Raw genomic sequence first — 17,453 nt, 5'->3', positions numbered from 1 at the left:
AACCTCCTGGAAATGAACTGATTCTTCTGCAGAAGATTCTCCACCAATTAATTCAGAAGTCAGCTCTGTATACAATTGACTATTAGGTCAATCAGTTCACCAATAACAATAATAATACCTAAAAGTTTATTCTGTGCAGGTATTATGCTAAGTGTTTCAGATTCATCATTTCATTTGATCTATCAGAGTAATAGCCACATAAGGCAGGTTATTATTACTTCTATATTATACATAAAGAAACCTAACTTGCCAAAACCCACTTGGCTAAGAAGGGGGTGAAGCCGGGTACAGTAAAGACCCTTAATTCTTCTCCATAGGAGTTCTCTCCTACTTTTCGGCAACACAGGAGAACTGTGCTACTCAGACTCTGGTAGTTAGTCAAAACCGTAAGACTTTTCTAGCCAATGAAACATGAATAGGAATGATGAGTGACAAGACTTCCCTGGTGGTCCAGCGGCCAAGATTCTGCACTTGTCAGGGAACTAGATCCCCCAGGCCGCCACTACAAGTTCGCAAGTTTCAATGAAGGTCGAAGATCCTGAGAGCTGCAATAAGACCCGGCACAGCCAAATAAATTGTTTTGTTTTAAAGAAATGATGGGTGACACATAGAGGCCAAGGCATTCAAGAGCCAATGTGTCAATTTTATACTAACTTTTTCCCTTTTCTTTGCAAATTTGGAAGCTGCATGTTGAGACAGCAATGTCTCAATTTTGGAGGAGCCTGAATTCTTGAGACACTGGAGATGGAAGAGAGCCGTTATTAACCTGGATCAGATTTTACATAAAAGATAGATATACTTACAGTATGTTCACCCATAGATATTTCAAGATTAATTTGCTCCTGAAGCATATGCAAATACAACCCCAACTTTAATACCATGTTAGAGCATTGGGCAGATTTCAGAGCCCAAACTCTTAGCCATGATGTGATACCTTCTAGACCAGGGTCCCCAGCCTTTTTGGCACCAGGAGCCGGTTTTATGGAAGACAATTTTTCCTCAGACCAGGGGAGGGGTGGGAGACGTTTTGGGGGTGATTAAAGCACATTACAGTCATTATGGACCTTATTTCTATTATTATATCAACTTCACCTCAGATCATCAGGCATTAGATCCCAGAGGTTGGGGACCCCAGTTCTAAACCGTGTACCTCACTTTCGCTAAGATCCCCATCCTAAAGTTAGCTTTTTAAAAATATTTGTAATATTATCAAATAGAATTTCTAAAATGTCTTCTCCCAGAAAGCAGACAAGAAGTGACATTAATAGAACCCCTTGTGTGAAATCCCCGGTATCTGCTGTTGCCCTTCACCACTTTGTGCGCACAGGCAGTCCAAGTGATACAGAGGTGCTGCTGACATGCAGTCATACATTTCTACCATTGAGTCAAATCCTCCCGCCTGAAATGATGGGTGGTCACAGTCAGAGAGCTGAGTAAAGACACCAATTGAGTCTCAATCCACAGATAATAATAATAACATTAACAGCTTACATTTAGGAAATGGTTTAAGGTTTACAGGTTACATTCATACACATCAACTCATTTGTTCCTCATGACAACACTAGGAAGTAGGCAAGTCCAGTGTTACTATCCCCATTTCACAGATTAGGAGACTGAGGCTCACAAAGACTAACTAACAGTCACAAAGACTAAATGGCAGAGCTAAAGCTGAGACTCAGATTTTCCAGATCCTAGTACCTTGCTCCTAGATGGAAGACAGTGTCCAGGAAGAGTATGAAGAAGAGTCTTGTTCATCCTGCCATGATAGAACAACTCCTAAATCCCCAGCTGACGCCAGGTCTTTAGAACTGCCCTGCTTACAGCATTCAGCTGGGGGCACTTTCTCTCAGCAGTGGACACTGTTAGAGCCCCCATGGTTTTAGGAACAGATCACAACAGGACTGCCTTTTACAAGCTGGAATTTCACTATGTTCCTACCTTTGGAAAACACCTGCTGAGGACACAGAAATGATGGGCAGACATTGCTCTAGAGTGCATAGCAGAAATGTAAAATAAGAGGACAGAATAGTTTCTACTCAAAAAACCCATGGTTCTATGGGTGATGACAAATGAAGTCCCCAGAAGAAGGCAAAGCTGGCCGACAGGTGATGTAGATAGAATGAGTTTGCATATCCACATGGTATCGGCTGCATGCAAGCCAATGTTCCGCCACTTAGTCTCTGCTTATTACAGAATTTGGCCCAACAATTGCTGAGCAATTATTCTCTTGGAACAAGGAGGATAATCCCTGTGTGCAAGCTATTTCCCCGGAGAAAATAGCCATCCCTTTTCGGATGGCACATGAATTCTTCCAGCCTTTTAAGCCACATTGATTGAATGTACATTTCAGTCCATAAAATGAATCTCTGGTGTCCTAAGTAAGTGAACACAGCTTCCTATATACTCAGCTTGGTCCAAGTCTGAATTGCATGGGGAAAAAAACCAGAGACGTTAGCTCTGAGGTTCTCTGGGGAATATTTTAAATGATAAGAAATGAGACTAATGTTTTCCATTTGGAAAGCTATAGCTACATCAACAGGAAGAGGGCATTTGAGACACTAAAAGATTTGGGTCTGTGAAGTCCTTTGCGTACAGCAGACTGTGAAAGCTATGGCATTTGAATGCAGACAGAACTGAGTTGGAATCTTGATTTAGTGTGACCTAGAGCCAATTATTTTATTTTCTGAGCTTAAGTTTTCTCAAAACTAAAATGAAGACATTTAGGGACTCTTAGAGTTGCCTGAACGTGCCTTGCTTCCTCTTGCCAGTCTTTTTCTTACTGTTTCCTTTGACTGAAATATCCTTCCCTCCAGCTTTCCTGGTACTGCTCTCTTGCTTTAGGTGTCAGCTCAGATGCTCTTGCCTCTTCTAGGAAGGCCATCCTGCCTTCCTAGGGCTGGATTAGGTTCACAGGATCACACAGGTTCTTCTTGTCCCGGATTTCACTTGTACCTTTCACATCAATGGTAATATCCCGTTTGTGTGTTCATTTCTCAACCAGAAGTTTGTTAAGAGCCAAGGCAGTTTCTTTTATCATGGACACTCCATTAATGGCACAGCAATATGAATATTTGTAAATGATTCATTCACTCATTCAATAAGTATTTATGCCTACTGTATCTCAGGACTTATTTTAGACTGTGGAAATGCAATAGTAAAGAAAAGAAAAAAAAAATCTGAGTTCTCATGGAGCTTACATTCCAGTAAGGCGAAAGAGACAAAAGCAAGTAAATATTCCAGTAGGGGGAAAGAGACAATAAGCAAGTAAATAATACATGTTATATGCCAGATGGTGATGTGTTGTCTCCAACCTCTTCCCATCCCCAACACAAAACCACCCCATCCCTTCCTTTTCTGTATCCTTGGACCCAACCTCAGCCCCATCCCAGTCTCTAATTCTACCCTATTTTCATCTGTCTTTCCCCAACTTGAAATTCATTTCCATCACCATCCCCAGTGAATAAATTAATGAATAATAGTATTACTTTGTGTTTTGTTTGAAATAATCCCAGTAAAGGCCCTGGCATGGGCACGGCCTAATTACTTGCTCAATAAATATTTCTTTCCCCATGTCCTCCTGCCTGCAATTGAGTCTTATCATTTATGTCTTTAAAACTTCTGTGGATCAGAAGTGATGAAATGTAAAGATAACACTATGAAAACATACAAGAAGAAATGTTGAAGAACTCCACCATACAGCCTTTGAACTTAATCGTAACTGCTATCTACTCATAAGGCAATCAAAGAATCCTCACAGCACTTCAATGCAGGAATTACCAAAATATCCTAATAATCTTACGGAGGAAAAAAGCCCTAAAACTTCGTAGACAGAAGCTGGATAGTTGCCATAGTTACAACTACTACATGACTACTATTTGCCTGGTGGGTCGATACCTTTGGTATTAAGTCTTCTGGGGTTAAACAGTTAAAGAGGGAGGGATCTTGTTTCAAATTTCTGCTCTGATACTTACTAGTCCTGGAAGACTGCAGTTCCCCTAATGCCTCTCATCTGATTTATTAATCTATATGATTGAGATAAGAAAATCATCAGCCTGCCATGGTTATTATAAAGATCCAATGAGTTTAACAATTTAGAGTCTTGGAAGAGTGTCTCACATACAGAAGGTGTTCAGTAAACATCAGCTGTTGTCATTCTGATTCTAGACCATAATGCTCTCCCATTGAACTGACTTCCTGTGCAGCTGAAAATGGCTTAGCAAACAAACCAGAGAATTTTAATTATCGAGAAGTTACAGTTTTGTCATTTGATATTTCTCCATTGCTTTATCTGCACAACACTGAACACTCTTCAACTGTTTAAAATAAAATCTCATTCACAGGATTTGCATTGTCAAGAGCATAACTGACTTTCAGCTGAGCTGCTTTGAAAAAAAGAGACAATCTTTTCTTCAATTTTATAAAGATTAAATCTAAGAAAAGTAAAAAATAAAGAAATGTCGATGTCTACTTTTCTGGTAAATGAAATTTATAGCTGCAATTTCTTTGTGGGTATCTGGATTTAATGCATTTGTAATGTTATTCCAGGAGAATACAAGTAATCATTGTCAGAGAATCACATTCTCACTCTGCATATGTCATACAATCCGGCGTACTTTTACAAATTAAATAACATAAATAACTCTGAGAAGCAACAAAACAACTGGAGGTGTAAATATAGATGAATCAACTGAAAATAATCAGACTTACAAAATCACATCAGAGTCCCTTAGAAAACAACTGTCCTCTCACTGCTTATTTGCTTTTGCACGAGGGTACTGTGTTTTACTAGCACGGCCATGTATTTTCTGTCAGGCTTTCACAGGGTCTGTGAACTTGACAAACGCCTTAACTTTCCAAAGATTTATTTAAGAAGACTTCAAGGGAGGATCCCGGGAATCAGCCCAACTATCCCTAAAAGACAAAAGGCCAATAAAGAATCTTCTCTGACTCTTCCAGTTCTCTCTCCCACTTTACTTCATTCACTTTTTCTTCTTTTCTTTTCAAAACATCTAGCTCTTTCTACCTTTGGTTATTTTTTTAAACGTCCCTTTAATACCTATGCTCCCAACCTGTGAGCCTGTTGAGGGCTCACAGTCTAGCAGATTGCTTTATAATAGATTGGCATTCAATCAAAGTTCCAAGAATGAGTAAAGTTTACAGATAGATAAATAATAAAATCCTACCAGAATCACTGACTAAGCCAGAATTAAACCTGGCTCCTCAGACTTCTGTTTACAGGCATTTCATTCATTCATTATTTGCTCATTCATTCATCATTTGTTCATTCATTCATTCTTTTGTTCATTTATTTATCCAATTTATTGAATGCTTACCATGTGCCAAACACTATTTTAGCCATTTGGTATACTTCTACAAACAAAACAAAACAAGAACATAGCAAAAACAGAGACAGAACAAAATAAAATCCTTGCCCTCATGAAGCTTAACTTCTAGTGGATGGAAAATGATAGTCAAGAGTAAAGAACAAATGAAACTTTTCTGATATATAGGGACTCAGCTTTCTTTTCAAAACCTCAGCATAACTAAGAGATATGCCATCTCTCATTTCTTTAAATTTAAAACGAAACTTCACTTAATCCAGTATCACTTCAAAATACTAAACAAAATAGCATTTGGTTATGGTATTGAACTATAACATTCAACCCAACCCTAATTTGAAACTCTGCTGAACAAATACCATAAGTGGTCTTCTCTGTATAGTTTAATAAACAATATGTCAAGCACTATTCTAAGTGCACTGTGTACGCATTAACACGACAACCCTATGAGGTATTATCATCCTTACTCTATAGCTGAAGATACTGAAACACAGAGAAGTTCAGCATCTTGCCTGTGGTCACACAGCTGGTGACAGCTGGAATTTGAACCAAGGCAGTTTTCCCTAGAATCTGAGTCCTTATCTGCTAACAGACTAACTGCTCATGTTTCTACTGATACCAGCAGTAAACAGTTCAACCAACATCATGAAGGCAAACAAACTGACAAAGTTTAATATAATTTTGGATATAAGAACTCAGAAAAGCTTATCAGATTAGGTCACAGACATGTTGGAAAGTCTCTGTTCCATGATGCCATGGGTGAAAGGTAACTGAGTAAATGACCAGCCTTGGAAAGATCCAAGTTGATGAGTTAAGGAAAAAGATCCTCTGCTCTGTCAGGGCTGGGTATTGGTGGGAAGGCAATAAATCCTCTATTATCCAAAATTGGATTGGGTACATTTCCCCTTATGTAGATGTTTCTTCTTAACTTTCCCCTTATTAGTCATCACCATTTAAGATGTCACATACATACTTACCTTATTTACTGTTTGTATCCTTACACGAGAGTTTAAGCTCCATGAAGGCAGAACCTTTGTTTAGTTTCCTGCTACATCACCTTCCCAAGAAGAGTTAACAGTCACATGGTAAGGCACTCAACAAAAACTTATGGAAAGAATGAAGGAATTTAGTGGTAATTTTACATTTTTAATGCAACTGTAGTCACCACCTATTACTCTCTTGTTGAAAAAAGAGAGAGGAAAGATTATGGGATGCAAAAATGTTACTTTTACTGCTTTGTGCAATTAGGTAAAAAGCTTTGGTATTCGATGAAATGTAAAGGACTGGCTCAAAGGAAAGGTTGGAATGTTTATCTATGGATTGCACATAATGTGATTACTCTAATTACAAGTAGAAATAGGGAATTAGCTAATGGATCAATATTCACTGCTTAAAAGTCATAATTCAGACTTTTGGCAGCTAAACAAAGACTCTTTTGAAATATTTTTAACTACATTTTTTCAAGACACAAATGCTTCATTATTCATGTATATACATTTGTCCTTTATATTTTAATTCTTCTAGAATTAAATAGAGTGATGTTCCAAAGTCTCTCCCAGACCCCACCCTTAGAAATCAGAATATTATCCAAACCTTGTAACCATATGAAGATGGATTTTTATGGACTCTTGAAGAGTCTATATGTAGACTGTTATGTGATGATAAAGTCCTGTCAGGTAAGTGTTAGAATAATAAAGAAGGAAAAGAAAGAGGAAAACAACATTTAGCAGTGGATAATTTCTGCATAAAGCTGTTCTGTATTACTGCTTTTTAATTTCTTTGGAAGGTGAAGACATCAATTGCATTTGTTTAAAAATTTGTTATAATGGGCAGCGTGAATTAAAACTCCACCATGGCTGTGTGTATGGGTAAAATATGGATTTAAAACAAATACATACATAATTAAAGAAACACTTACACAATCTGAGTCCCTGAAATAAATCAGGAAGCCTTAATGGGATTTTAGGTTGTTTTTCTACATGAAATTTTCTTCTACCTGCCAAGTAGCTCCCTTAGTGTTTTTTTTTTCCCTTTTCTCTCTCTCTTTTTAAAAGAACAGACATTGGAGGCACACAGTCTATGTGTGTTTTCTTCAGACAGACACCTGTAGAGAAGGGTGGGAAACTGCCCACAAAAATGGCTACCTGTGTTTCATAAAGTGGGTATTTGTTATTGTTCAGTTGCTAAGTCATGTCCAACTCTTTGTGACCTTATGGACTGCAGCACACCAGGCTTCCCTGTGTTTTATTATCTCCCACAGTCTGCTCAAACTCATGTCCATTGAGTCGATGATTCCATCCAACCATCTCATCCTCTGTCGCCCCTTTCTACTCCAGCCCTCAATCTTTACCAGTATTAGGGTCTTTTCCAATGAGTCAGTTCTTTGCATCAGGTCGCCAAAGTACTGGAGCTTCCACTTTAGCATCAGTCCTTCCAATGAATATTCAGGATTAATTTCCTTTAAGATTGACTGGTTTGATCTCTTTGCTCTCCAAGGTACTCTCAAGGGTCTTTTCCAGCACCACAGTGCAAAAGCATCATTTCTTGATTTAAAAAAATCCCTCCAACATAATAAAAGAATTGTGAGAGCCCCTTAGTGTTCTGCTTTTTTATTTTAGATAAAGTTTATTTTACACAGATTTTCAATATAATCTTTTTGTGTTTTGATAAATGTGCAGTTGGCCCTCCCTATCAGGGTGTTCTGCATCCATGGATTCAACCAACCAGAGATCAAAAATATCTGAAGAGGGTGTAGAGAAAAGGGAACCCTCCTACACTGTTGGTGGGAATATAAATTTATAAATTGGTGCAGCCACTATGGAGAACAGTATGGAGGTTCCTTAAAAAACTACACATAGAGTTACCATATGATCCAGCAATCTCACTCCTGGGCATATATCTGGAGAAAACCCTAACTTGAAAAGATAGATGCACTTTGGTGGTCCAGTGGTTAACAATCTGCCTCGCAATGCAGGGGACACCCTGCGTCTTCCCTGGTCCAGGAAGATCCCACATCTGCGGGGAACAGGCCCATTTACCACAACTAGTGAGTCAGTGCTCTGAAGCCCACATGCCGCAAATACTGAAGCCTGGAGGCCATAGAGCTCAGTGCTCTGCAGCGAGAGGAGTCATTGCAAGAAGAAGCCTGGGCACCACAACTAGAGAGTGATCCCCTCTCTCTGCAACTAGAGAAAAGCCCACGCAGCAAGACCCAGTGCAAACAAAAATAAATATAAATAAATAAATATTCTTAAAAAAGATAAATGCAGCCCAACGTTCATAGAGGGCTTCCCTGGTGGCTCAGCGATAAGAATCTGTCTGCCAATGCAGAAGACGTGAGTTTAATCCCTGGGTCAGGAAGATCCCCTGGAGAAGAAAAGGGCAACCCACTCTAGTATTCTTGTCTGGGAAATCCTATGGACAGAAGAGCCCGGTGGGCTACAGTCCATGAAGTCACAAAGAGTCGAACACAACTTAGTGACTAAACAACAACAACAAATGTTCATAGCAGCACTATGCACAATTGCCAAGTCATGGAAGCAACCTAAGTGTCCATCAACAGATGGATGGAGAAAGAAGACATGGTATATATAGACAACAGAATACTACTCAGCCATAGAAAGAGTGAAATAATGCCTTTGCACCAACATGGATAGACCTAGAGATTACCATACTAAGCGAAATAAGTCAGATAGAAAGCAACAACTATCATACAATATCATTTATATGTGGAATCTTAAAAAAATAATACAAATGCACTTATTTTATAAAAACAGAAACAGACTCACAGATGTAGAAAACACACTTATGGTTACCAAAGAGGATGGAAGGGGGAGGGAAAAATTTTGAATGAACAGATACAGACTTCTACATATAAAATAGATAACCAATAAGAACCTACAGTATAGCACAGGAAACTATATTCAGTACCTGTAATAACTTATAATGAAAAAGAACTGAAAAAGTATATATATATATACATATATAACTGAATCACTTTGCTATACAACTGAAACGTTTTAAATCAACTATGCTTCAATAAAAAATAAAAATAAATTTTTGAAAATTGCAGAAAATTGCAAAAAAAACCAAAAAACGAATTTGCCTCATGCCAACAACTATTTACACGGTATTTATATTACAATTGTTTACAATTACAATAACAATTGTTTATATGACATTTAGGGGCTTCCCTAGTGGCTTGGTGGTAAAGAACTCCCTGACAATGCAGGAGATAAGGTTCCATCCCTGGGTTGGGAAGATCTCCTGGAGGAGGAAATGGCAATCCAGTATTCTTGCCTGGGAAATCCTACAGACACAGGAGCCTGATGGGCTACAGTCCATGGGGTGCAAAACAGCAGGACACAGCTGAATGACTAAACAACACAACAGCATGGCGTTTACCTTGCACTAGTACTGTGAGTAATCTAGAGATGATTTAAAGTACACAGAAGGGTGTGGGGAGGTCATATACAAACGCTCACCATTTTATATAAGGGAATTGAGCATCACAGATTTTGGTATCTTGGTTGGGTCCTGGAACCAATCCCCCCAGAGATCCCCAGGGAAGACCATACACACTTCTATAACCACCTCCTCAACTGAAATACAGAATATTTCCATCACCCCAGAAAGCTTCCTCATCTCCTTCTGCAGTCAATTTCTCCTTTTCTCCTTCTGGAAGTGTCTTGTACTTTATACATAGACATATATACATATATAGTTGACCCTTAAACAATGTGGGTTTAAATTGTAAAGTCATGTGGATTTTTTTTCAATAAATATACAAAAATATACATGTAGGACATCATGTGTAAGACTTGTACTGAAGTGGTTAGCTCATACTTACATAGGCATAAGGTGAATGATATTTTTAGAAATTAATAATACATAAGTTTTCTTTCTGTTTTATAACTTTCCTTTCAAAGAATTACATTACTATACAGTATGGCTCTCTTATAACTGGAGAAATTGCATATCAGCCTATCATTTTAGATAGCTGGTTTTTTAAAATGTAACAATTTTCCCCAAATTATATTATGAATATGACTGTAATACTGTATGCCATACACATTTTATAATGGCTCATTCTTTATTGTATGGGTTAGGCTACCGTGAAGCAATTCTATCAATGACAAGAGTCGGCATAAAACAATCATAATGCTGCTGCTTCTTCTTCAGTGTGTGAATTGCTATTAATACATATGTAAGTAAATGTGAATTTCTTTTTTACATTATCTTTTCATTGTTGATGTCTAGTGTTAGTAACACACATAACATCTACATTGTTTTTATCATATAAGACAATATTGATGTAGGTACTGATACACTGAGAGAAAGGCTGAGCACCTAAGAAGTGATGCTTTCAAATTGTGGTGCTGGAGAAGACTCTTGAGGGTCCCTTGGACTGCAAGGAGATCAAACCAGCCAATCCTAAAGGAAATCAAGCCTGAATATTTATCGGAAGGACTGATGCTGAGGCTGAAGCCCCAATACTCTGGACACCTGATGCAAAATGCCAACTCACTGGAAAAGATCCTGATGCTGGGAAAGATTGAGGGCAGAAGGAGAAAAGGGCATCAGAGAATAAGATGGTTGGATGGCATCACTGACACAATAGACATGAGTTTGAGCAAACTGTGGGAAATAGTGAAGGACAGGGAAGCCTGGCCTGTTGCAGTCCATGGGGTTGCAAAGAATCGGACACGCTTAGGGACTGAACAACAACAACAACAACTGATAGACAATTTATCTTATAAATAGATGATAGATGATGTAAACTAATGGTATCAATAAATACAATACAGTACTGTAAATGTATTTTCTCCTTCTACTGACTTTCTTAACATTTTTCTTTATCTAGCTTACTTTATTATAAGAATATAGTATATAATACATACAGCATACAAAGTATGTGTTCCCCAGTGGTTTATGTTACTGATTTATGTTATTAGTAGTTAAGTTTTGGGGGAGTCAAATTTTATACATGTATTTTCAACTGGCACCCCAACATTGACATTGTTCAAGGGTCAGTTGTGTGCGTATATATATATTTATATATATTTTTATTTTTGGTATGTTGCATTGGCCAGGGTCTCCAATACAAAGAATAGAAGTGGGGAGAGTAAGCATTCTTGCCTATCCTTGTTCCTTGTATGTAATGTATCATCTTCCTTTAGGTGATTTCAGGATTTTATATTTATTTAGCAGTGCTGCTATGATGCACTTAAGTGTGAGCATGTGCTTGAATTATCAGAATTTATTTTCTTGAGACATGTTGATCTGTAAATTAATATTATTCACAAATTTAGAGATGTTTTGGCTATTTTTTTCCTTCATGCCTTGAAAACATACCTTTATTTGTATTAGAGTCAATGCCAGGATTACCAAAGGTCATTATTTCTTTAAATACTTTTTCTGCTTCATTGTTTCTCTGACTTAACTTTTGTTCATTTTTTCCTCTCTGCTCTTTATGATGTACCATTTTTTAAAATCTGAAATCAAGGTAATAGACCATGTCTCCAATCTACTGTTAAGTATATCAGTGACTTTTTTCATTTACGCTGTTTTACTTTTCAGTTCTAGAATTTTCATTAGATTATTTTTAAAATTTCCATTTCTCACCTGATATTCTTCATTTGTCTACTCATTATCTTTATTTTCTTAAATACATTTATAAAAGCTGCTTACATCATTTTTTTTTGCTAATCCTCAAATCCTTGGCTTCTCAGTGACTGTTTCTATTTGCCACTTTTTGTTTTTTTCCAGTCACACTTCCTTTTTTCTTCACATATTTTTATTACATACTGAACACTGTCAATAACATGTTATAGAGGCATTGAATTTTGCTTTCTTCCTCTGAAGAGTGTAGATCTTTGTTCTAGCAGGCAGTTCAATTACTGGTTGATTATTTTGACTTTGTGAAGCACTGCTTTTTCATTTTGTTAGGACAGGTGACTGTTTTGACACTGTGGGGCACTGTTTTTTTATTTTGTTAGGACAGGTCAATTTCAATTTTTATTTCTAATCTTAGGATGAATCCTTAGTCTTGGGATATATACTTGACTCCTAAGGCTTGGCTGTTCTGTAATTTCAGGGGAATTTTTTTTTTTTTTTAATGTTTACCAAACCCCTCTTACTCTGGTTCGTGAAAACAGCAACTATTCCAAGTCTTACGTGAGCTCTAAAGAAATTTCTGTTTGTTCTTTTTGAGTGATTCATTCATTCTCCAACCTTAGGAAGTTTCTTCACATACATGTGCTGAATATACTCAGCAAAAGGCCTGAGAGGGACCTTCTTCAGGTCTCCAGTGCTCTCTGTCCCTCCAAGGAGTAGTTTTCTCTCTGATACCTTGCCCTGTGAACACCACCCACCGTGGCGGCCCTGAACTCCCAACTCTATCTTCCCAACTCCAGGATTTTTCTGGGCTTTGCCTGGGCTTCCTTTCACAGTATTGGAGTCTGGAGATTCACTCCAGGAAAATAACTGGGGCAATGATAGGGCTCATCTCATTTGCTTCTCCTCTCTCAGGAATCACCATCCTACACTGCCTTCAGCTAATGTCTGAAAACCATTGTTTCTTATACTTCCCCCAGTTTATTCATTGGGTCAGGAACAAGGAAGGGGAAGCAAGGGACCTATTGCTCCAATCTGGCCTGAAGCACATGTTCCTACTTATTTATGATGATACCAAATTAAGTAGGATGCTGGAGGGAAGCAAAGAAGGGATAATTGGCTGGTGTATGGATCTTCCTGTTAGCTATCTTTTATAACCTGGCTTTTCTCTCTTTCTCTTTTTTTTTTGGAAAGCAGCATAGGAAACCTTGGTTACTGGGGCTGGAAGAGGCATAGGTTCTGGTGAACAGAATTGAGGCAGCACGGCCTGACGTGTAAGTAAAGAGGGTGGAATCTGGAAGGAGAGTGAGTACCAGCAGGTCAGCCTCAGGGAGTTGGGAGGCCAGGTACCAGGAATGAGTCTGAGAAGGCTGGTTGCTCAATGAGTCACAGAGTAGCCAGGCAGGGGAGTATTTGTTTGTGTGAACACAGTATTATCTTTGTGGCTCAGATGGTAAAGAATCTGCCTGCAATGCAGGAGACCCAGCTTCGATCCCTGGGTCGGGAAGATGTCCTGGAGAAGGAAATGGCAACCCACTCCAGTATTCTTGTCTAGAGAACTTCATGGACAGAGGAGCCTGGCATGGGGTCGCAGAGAGCAGACACAACTGAGCAAGTAACAAATATTATCCAGTCAGGAGTCTAAGAACACCATTCTTTAGTCCTAACAGGCACAGCCCTCCCTCATTTCCAAACGTTCCCAGCCCTATGATTACATTTTATGTCACCTAGCTTTGCCACAGCTTTGTGTGTGTCAGCTTCCTAGGGCTGCCTAAACCAATCGCCATTAACTGGACTACAGAAATTGATACTCTGGAGCACAGAAGGCCAAAATCCAGGTGTTAGGAGAGCTGTGCTCCCACTGAAGGCTCTAGGGAAGATCCTTTCTCTCCTCTTCCTGGGCTCTGGGGTTTGCTGGCAATCCTTGCTGTTTTTTGGCTGTAGCTTCATCACTGTCATCTTTGTCTACATTGTTATATAGTCCTGTCTGTTTGCCTGTCTGTGTCTCCATGTCCAAACACCCCTCTGCTTTCTTGTATTAAGACACCAGCCACTGAATTTAGGGCCCACCCTGATCTCATATGACCTCATCTTAATCTGATTACATCTGCAAAGACCCTTTTTCCAATTGAGGTCACAGTCACAGGGACCAGGGTTAGAACTTGAACATATCTTTTGGAGGGAACACATTCAACCCACCACAGATATCTACCTTTGACCCTCCACCTATACTCCGTCCTTCTCTACCCTTTTCTCAGTCTCTGGAAGCTGACCTAAATGGACTACATCAATGGACCCCCATGGCCTCTGGTTTCCGGTTGGATTCAGCAGATGGGAAGTCCCAGGAGGAGACTAGAGGAACTGAGAAGAGAGGGGCCTGAGAATGTATTTACCAGGTTTATCTCTGGGAGGTGACCCTAGTCTTGCCATGTGTCTTGACAGAAGGTCACCAGGCCACCTGCTCTAATCAACTCTGTCTCATTCCTGGTTCCACTGAGCATTTCTTTCTGCTCTCTGAAACAAGGAGTAGGGATAGCTTGGCTTCTGTTAGCTCTTGCATATCTATCGTGCAACCTCTTTTGTCAGTTCAGTTCAGTTCAGTTCAGTTCAGTCGTTCAGTCATGTCCGAGTCTTTGCGACCCCATGAATCTCAGCACGCCAGGCCTCCCTGTCTATCACAAACTCCCAGAGTTCACTCAAACTCACGTCCATCGAGTCGGTGATGCCATCCAGCCATCTCATCCTCTGTTGTCCCCTTCTCCTCCTGCCCCCAATCCCTCCCAGCATCAGAGTCTTTTCCAATGAGTCAACTCTTTGCATGAGGTGGCCAAAGTACTGGAGTTTCAGCTTTAGCATCAGTCCTTCCAATGAACACCCAGGACTGATCTCCTGTAGTCCCTTTATTAATAAGCCACTGAAAATTATCCTAGTTTGTGTGTGCCATCTGTTTCCTATTGGGATCCTGATGTTTATCCACCATTAGCTGGACTTCTATTCTTTCAAATAAATTACATATATAAATATATAATCTCTTTCAGTACCAAAACTTAAAAGAAAAATTAACCATTTTGATGACCTTTAGAGATAATGTTATCCACTCTTTCTTAAATAAATGCTGGTGCAAATAACTCAATATATCACTAAAGATACAATTACTTTATTATGAATATTAGTCTTAGTTTCAATGATACAATCTTTTGTCTACTTTCTATTTATCTGTTCCTCAGATCCAGCTCTGAAACCTCATTTCCCTTGCCTTTATTATGTGAGTTTCTAAGTGTCTCCCTTTGCCTCACTCCTAGTTTATTTATGTCTTGGTCTGAGAATCATATAACCTAGTCTATACAATTTCAGGTAAAAGTGCAGGTTACATTGAGAATACCAGGCTAAATTAGAGCCAATGAATGCTGAGTAAGGACAGACAAAAGTGCATTCCTTTAATGCAAGTGCGTGCATGTTGTGTCCGGCTCTGTGACTCTATGGACTGCAGCCCACCAGGCTCCTCTGTCCATGGGATTCTCCAGGCAAGAATACTGGAGTGGGTTGCCATGCCGTCCACCAGTGGATCTTCCCAACCCAGGAATCAAATCTGCATTTCCTGTGGCTCCTGCATTACAGGTGATTTCTTTACCACTGAGCCATCTGTGAGGCCCCTTTAATGCAAGTATTTTCTAGCAACTATTGTGAATGTTCAGATATATCTCTGTTAGTGGTCTGGGGTTCACAGAAGTCTGATATTTGGATAATCATGTCCATTTATACTGACTTAAGTCAGTTTAATAATTAGCAATCAACCTATGGTCTTTGATTGCCTCCTATTCATTCTTTAACTTTCATGGCTTTGAAACAGAGCAGGAATTTAACATTCAGGGGTTTCCATCACTTTCCCTCCACTGTCACTCATTTCCATATAGAACACAGGCCTCACTTATCCTAATGAGAAATGCCACCAACATAACAGAGGAACATATGAACAGCCCATGAATTTTTCAGTCAGTTCAGTTCAGTTCAGTCGCTCAGTTGTATCCGACTCTTTGCGACCCCATGAATCGCAGCACGCCAGGCCTCCCTGTCCATCACCAACTCCCGGAGTTCACTCAAACTCACGTCCATCGAGTCGGTGATGCCATCCAGCCATCTCATCCTCTGTCGTCCCCTTCTCCTCCTGCCTCCAATCCCTCCCAGCATCAGGGTCTTCTCCAATGAGTCAATTCTTTGCATGAGGTGGCCAAAGTATTGGAGTTTCAGCTTTAGCATCAGTCTGTCCAATGAACACCCAGGACTGACCTCCTTTAGGATGGACTGGTTGTATCTCTTTGCAGTCCAAGGGACTCTCAGGAGTCAGCAATTCCACACTCTGGTCAATATTCATGGTATTTATCATTGAAGGCTGGGAAAATTAAAGCATTGTTTTAAATGTGCCTTATTTAGAGAACTTTAAAAACGTACTCTAAGACCACTTTGTAATTTTGGTGAGCAAAAAATTATGAGACTTACTGGAAAGTGACTTGGTGACTGTTGAAAATGAGCACAATGATTTCACAACCAAATAGATGAAGGTTCAGAAAAGCAAGAGTCTTGCTCCAGGCACAAGGGTTGGTGGCCTAGCAAAGAACATGTCCTGGGCTCCTGGAACCCTCATCCAAAGCACAACCCTCATCCCAGAAGCCAATTCAGCCTTTGTGTGAAGAGTGCGGCCCTCTGAGGCTTTTCAAGAAATGGCCTTTAGTCTGTATCTCTATCAACTTCTGCGATCGCCCCTCCCTTCAAGATGTGTCATTACACAGCTTGCAGAGAAGATGTAAAAACGGGATACATTTTTTTGTATCTAACAGGCTCAGCAAAGAGTATGCTGATTTTATTATACAGGAAGTGAAATGGGCAAAATAACTGTGATCGTAAGCCGTGCTACAATGCTAGTAGAATGCCTCGATGGCACTTACATTATAAACTGCTTGTAGTTCTAGCTAATCGGCTAACTAATTGTTCATAACAGTTTCTTAGGATATTCAAATTACCTGTCAAAGTAACAACCAAAAAAGGGGGACATTGCTTGTAAATGGTCCTAATTTTGCTTAATATTTGCTGCTTTTTCTAAGCAAATGTATTCACTTATTTATTTCTGCTTCCTCATTATCATAATGAGTAATTTCAGTGTGCAGACAGTTCTACAATCTGAAAACCAGGCAGTAGCGATTAACACCGTCTATTTGACTACTGTGAAAAGAGATAAGACCTAATGACTTCAGAACTCATACTTATTAGAGTAAAAACAAATGTTATTCCAACAGTATGAAGTAAAGATGATGTTAAATATTTCCAACAGTATGAGGTAAAGATGATATTAAATATTACTATCTAAAAACTATAAAGAAAAATTTCCAAGAGGACAGGATTCAGCAATCTCTGAGGAAATTGTGTGTGAAAAATTTTACAGTTATTCCACACTCCCCATGTATAAATTTCCTCATGGTTGTGTATTAGGTTCCTGGAGTTGAT

This window comes from Budorcas taxicolor, chromosome 13 (assembly GCF_023091745.1).
Source record: "Budorcas taxicolor isolate Tak-1 chromosome 13, Takin1.1, whole genome shotgun sequence".
In the NCBI taxonomy this organism is placed as follows: domain Eukaryota; kingdom Metazoa; phylum Chordata; class Mammalia; order Artiodactyla; family Bovidae; genus Budorcas; species Budorcas taxicolor.
Note: the sequence above shows the minus strand (reverse complement) of the source record.